We start from the raw sequence: 4,984 nt of genomic DNA, 5'->3' as shown, positions 1-4,984 counted from the left end.
GGCCCCGGCGGCTCCCTGCCTGCCACGCCGCCCTCCCCACCCCGGGTGCGCTCTGCTTGCCTGCTATTTTTGGCAGCCTCCGAAGAGCTCCTCTCAGGCTATTAATAATGAGAGTGCGAAATTCGTTTGGCCTCTCCTATATAAGGAAAGGTAGAGGCTTGGAGGCAGCTAAATATACTGGCGCGTGCGGGAGCAAGCAGGGAGCCTTTGGCACCGAGTGTGGAAAAGAGATTGTTTGAACAATGGAAAGACGGACTCACTCCGTGCACGGGGCCCCGTGTGGACAGACGGACAGACAGAGGGTGACGGTGCCCGTGGGCCTGCATGGCATCGCACGCTGATGCTTCGGTGGGACGAGCGGCGGGAGAGGGGAGGAGGCACCGGCAGCAGTGATGCTGTGCAAAGCCCCCGGCCCCGGCCAGCCCTGCTCTCCCCAAAATGCCTACAGCCAGCTCGCCGGGCCAGCAGCGACGCGGGGACAGGCGCTGGGTCTGTGCCTGGCCAGAGGGACACGCAGGGTGGCAGTGGTGGGGAGCAGGGTGGGCTGCGGCAGGGTGACCAGTTCCCACTGGGACACGGCCAGTACAGACTTGCTCCTCCAGCCAAACCCCCTGCAAACCCCGGCCTCTCCCTGGGCAGTGACCAAACGCCCCTGGCGCCAGCTCGGCCCCGGCCCTGGGGGCAGCTCCCGCACTCGGGGGCCATGTCGGGGTGCCACAGTGTCCCCAAGCTCCCCAGGAGCCACCGGCATCCCGGGGGATGCCCCTTTGCTCACAGGGGCTGCCCGCACCCATCATCGCAGCGATGCTTAACGAGGAGGAGGTCGTTACCAGTACCGTAACCGTAACCCTGCCACCCCCCCGGCTGCGGGGGCCCCGGGCGAGGAGTGGGAGCCCCCGCCAGCGCGGCCGCGGAGAGCCCGGCTGGAAGAGGTAGAGCAGCAGCAATTCAGGGAATCCTAATGACAGGAAGGCGCTTGGGAGCGGCGCCAAATCCACATGGTGGGAGCAAGGACAGCGCGAGCCGAGGGGTGAGAACGTGTGCGGAGAGAGGAAAAAACTCTCTCCCCCCAGGCTCCAGAAAGGGCCCTTTTCTTTTGTAGCTCCTCCGAGCCCCCAGCACTCCTTAGGGAGGGACAAGCGGAGCTGGGGAGCTCGGGGTTGTATTTGTGGCTACACTGAACTCACCGGCTCCGGTGCGGTCCGACAGGCACCCTGGTCTCGGCATCGCAGCACCATGGATCGCATCCATGCGCCCCCTTCCCCAAGGGGCCCCAGGGCTTCCCCGGGCTGCTGCACCACCAAAACGCTGGGACGGCCACCGCAGTGCGGGGCAGAGCCCTCGAGCTGCTGCCTTGGCCAGGGGCACCGCTGCCCCAGTTTCTTGAGCTGTGAAACTCCTGCAACAAAACCAGTTTCTCTGAGATTTCTCTCGAATAACGAGCCTGGGGTGGCCTCAGAGGCTCCAGACCAAACCCAGATCCCCCCCCGGGAGGTGACGCAGCTCCCTCGCCCGCAGCCACCACCTCTGTCCCTCACCGCGAGCATTTGCTCGGTGTCCTCCCGCACCTCTGCAAGGAGCCAGCAAATGTCAAGTGATGCTGAGCAGACAGCAAAGGGAGCTGGCTGGGAGCAGCCGGGAAAGGGCAGCCCTTTGGAGAACTCCCCCCGGGACAGCGAGTGAGCAGAAGGAAAAAAAAAAAGAAAGAAATAGCAGAGCTGGGTGCCACAAAGCAGAGAGCACGAACCCACGGGGAAGGGACCCGGCTGAGCACCGATGGCGGAGGGGGGGCCAGCAGCAGCCTTCTGCTGCTTTGGGTTCCCAGAGACAGGGGCTGCTCCCAGGGGGGTTCCTGCTGGGGGGCAGTGGGGCTACACCGGCCGCGAGGCCAGGCAGAGGTGTGCTGCAGCACGGGGAGCTGCGCGGCGCCCGGAGAGGGCTGGGGTGGCTTTGGGCTGCAGGGAGAGGCAGTGGGATGGGGAGCCCAGCAGATCTGGCTCCTCCTGTCCTTAGGTGCCATTGAGCAGCGTGAACTCCAAAGGCTCCAGCACAACCCATGGACCACGTGAGATGCGCATGGACAGGAGGGCAGCTCTGGAGGCGAGCCTCCTCCCCTCTCCGAAAAATCCACATCCCGTGGTGCTGTCGGGTCCCTCTGGCTGCCGTGGTGCTCAAGTGCATTCCCTCCAGCCACAGGGACAGCTTGGCAGCCATCTTCATCTCCTTCAAGGACTCCGCTAATTAATAAATGCTCCTCTGCTCCGTTAGGAGGAACAGTTATCCCAGGGGCGGGCGCAGCTTGAGCCCCGACGCTGCTGCTATTTTGCCTTCCAGTGAAATCCTGGGCAGGTCCAGGGGACTCCGTACCTGGTCAGCAGGAGAGCAGGGGCAAGAGCTGTTGGGGGCTTAGGCTGAAAGTCAACTTCAAGCAGCAGAAGCCAATTTGGGTTGTGATAAAGCAGGGGCAGATAAGCAAACCAGGGGTCAAACGACAAGCGCAGAGCCCATAGCACGAGGCTCAGGCTCTCCCGCTCCCTACGCCAAAGCACAGCGGCCAACACGTAGAGGCCGCCGCGCTGGTCGCTGAGCAAGGAGTGAACCTGGCTGCCTGTCAAGCGAGCTCTCGGCAGCCCCGTGTGCTGCGCCGGCCACAGAGCCCCAGCGAGCGCTAGGGCAGCCGGGGCAAAGGCTGAGACCCCGCTGCCGGGCGAGAGGAGCAAGGGGGGGACTCCCAGTTCTCATCCGCGGAGCACAGTGGTGTTATTAGGAACCGTCCCCCAGCTGAAACTGGAGAAAGAAGCAAGCTGAGCAGGAGCAAAACGTCTTCCCTGTTTATTTGCAAGAAACATTTTGCTTAAAAAAATTACTTTTAGTCTTGATCCAAGTTAACACTGCAATCAACAAACATTGTTAAACCAAAGTTCTGACAGGTTGGGCAGCCCCTGCTACACAGAAGACTGAAGAAAAGATTTAAGACTATTTTAAAACTAGATCACATTTGCCTCAAACGTCTTAACCAGTGTTTGAATGTGTTAGAGAAGGAAACAAAATCAAGCGAAGCCGATGGTTCGTTTAACAGATGCCTCAGCTTTTCACTTCCACACGCGGGGAACTCGTAGCCAGCATCCCTAATTGCGAAACCGTAGGGCGCAGCGACGCGGACGCCTTCCCGAGCAAGGTCAGCCCCGCTCAGGGTGCGTTACTGGCGCGCCGGAGCAGACGGGCTGCCCCGTCCCCTGGGTCTGGGGGCTCCTGCGCTGGGCCACAAGTTACCCCCTTCAGCCTGGGAGGGTCCCCTCGCCCCCAGCAGCTCTGCAGGCCCTCGTGCTCCCAGGAGGCTGGGGCATGGGGGCTGTGTGTCCCTGTTTCTTGCGGCCCCGAGGGTTAACACGTGGGGCGAGGAAGAGGGCTGCACAGCCAGGGAACCCCAACGCGAGCCAGAAGTCTAAGGGGAGCTGGCGCTGCGCTCTGTCACAAACCTGCGCCCGGCGATGGCAAACGAGCAAGGAGCGAGGAAGCCGTCCGAACCGAACCGCTCGGCGCGGGGGGGAACGCCGCAGCCCACCGCCAAGTCCAGCCCTGGCGGGCAGTGCTGCCAGCTGGCTAAAGCACCCCAACCCAAACGTCTGTCACCCCACAGTGAAATGTAAGGAGGAAGGAAACAACCTCGGCTAAAGAAAGGTGCTGGCGTAACAGCTGCAGAGGCTTTAATCCTTCCCTCTTCCGTAACAAGACGACGGCAGCAGCGAATGCCCGATGGCTGAACTGCTGCACCCAGCCCCGCGCTGCTGCAGGGGGGACTTCCCCAGACGGGCAGGAGCGAGAGGCTCAAAAAGCACAAGCCCCAAGGACCAGAATCAGCGAGAGCCCGACGGCTCCCCTCTAACAGCACAAAACGCTTCCCAGCACGGACCCAGGACCACGGCTGATCGATCCCTGCAGCTTCAAAACCTCATTTTCTCACAGTTTGTTCATCTTGCATCCAAGTGAAGGGAAACGCATCAGAGGGTGGTGTCAGCCAAGAGTTAAGCGTCCGGCCATGGCAGAGCCCATGACAGCGGCTGCGCCAGCACCGGCCATGGCAGAGCCCGTGACAGCGGCTGCGCCAGCACCGGGCTGAGCCCCTTAGAGGCACACAGGGAGCACCCCAGTATCAGCCATCCCCCTGTGTGGTCCCGGGCTGGGAGGGAAGGAGCTGTTGGGAGAGCGGGTGTGGGAGCAGCCCGGGAAGGGGGAGCCCGGCGGGGAGCACCAGCTGCACGCGAGGCAGGGGACGGAGGGTGGCCCACGGCGTGACGCAGGGAGAGGCAAAGCCCCGTGCTTGGCGGGGCCGGGAGGGCACGAGGCCGATGCCTCGGTGCTCAGGAGAGCAGCAGGCCCCCGTGCTGGTGCCTGGGGAAGGCAGCTGATTGCCCAGAAAAACAAACTTAGCAGCAGCCATGACTACATTCAGCGAGGGAATATTCCCTCGCATTCAATAGTGTTTAATCTTCATCCAGCTCAACACAAATCAGTAGTGCAGCAATATAAATACAACTGAGGAAGTTAAAGCCTTTTCCCTTTCATAGCTAAAAAAAAAAAAAAAAAAAAAAAAAAAGCCAGTGAAACAAGTTTCCAGTTTTTAAATTAAACACAAAGAAAGGCAATAAACTGCCCACCCATCCACAGAGGAGCGGTGGCATCCTTCATGCCAGCGAGAGGCTGATTTCTGCCTGAGGACAGGGGTGCAACTCATGAAAGCAGCACGGTGAGACAGAGGAGCGGGCACGGGAAGGGACGGCCACACGCCTGCCTCCCAGAGCCCAGGCAGCCGCTCGCCGCTGGCACTCACCATGCGATGCCCTCGGGTACCGAGCGCTCCCCTTTTCCACCCACTAAAGGACACCAAGTGTGTACTTCGCGCTGCGTTCGGAGCACGCGGGGCTCTTCAGCCCTAACAACAAGAGGCCACTACGCTGCCAGCCAGAGGGAGCCGCCAGCTGCT

The sequence above is a fragment of the Egretta garzetta genome, unplaced genomic scaffold (assembly GCF_000687185.1).
Source record: "Egretta garzetta isolate BGI_Z169 unplaced genomic scaffold, ASM68718v1 scaffold443, whole genome shotgun sequence".
NCBI classification, from domain to species: Eukaryota; Metazoa; Chordata; class Aves; order Pelecaniformes; family Ardeidae; genus Egretta; species Egretta garzetta.
The sequence above is the reverse complement of the archived record's forward strand: the minus strand, read 5'-3'. Positions refer to the sequence as shown.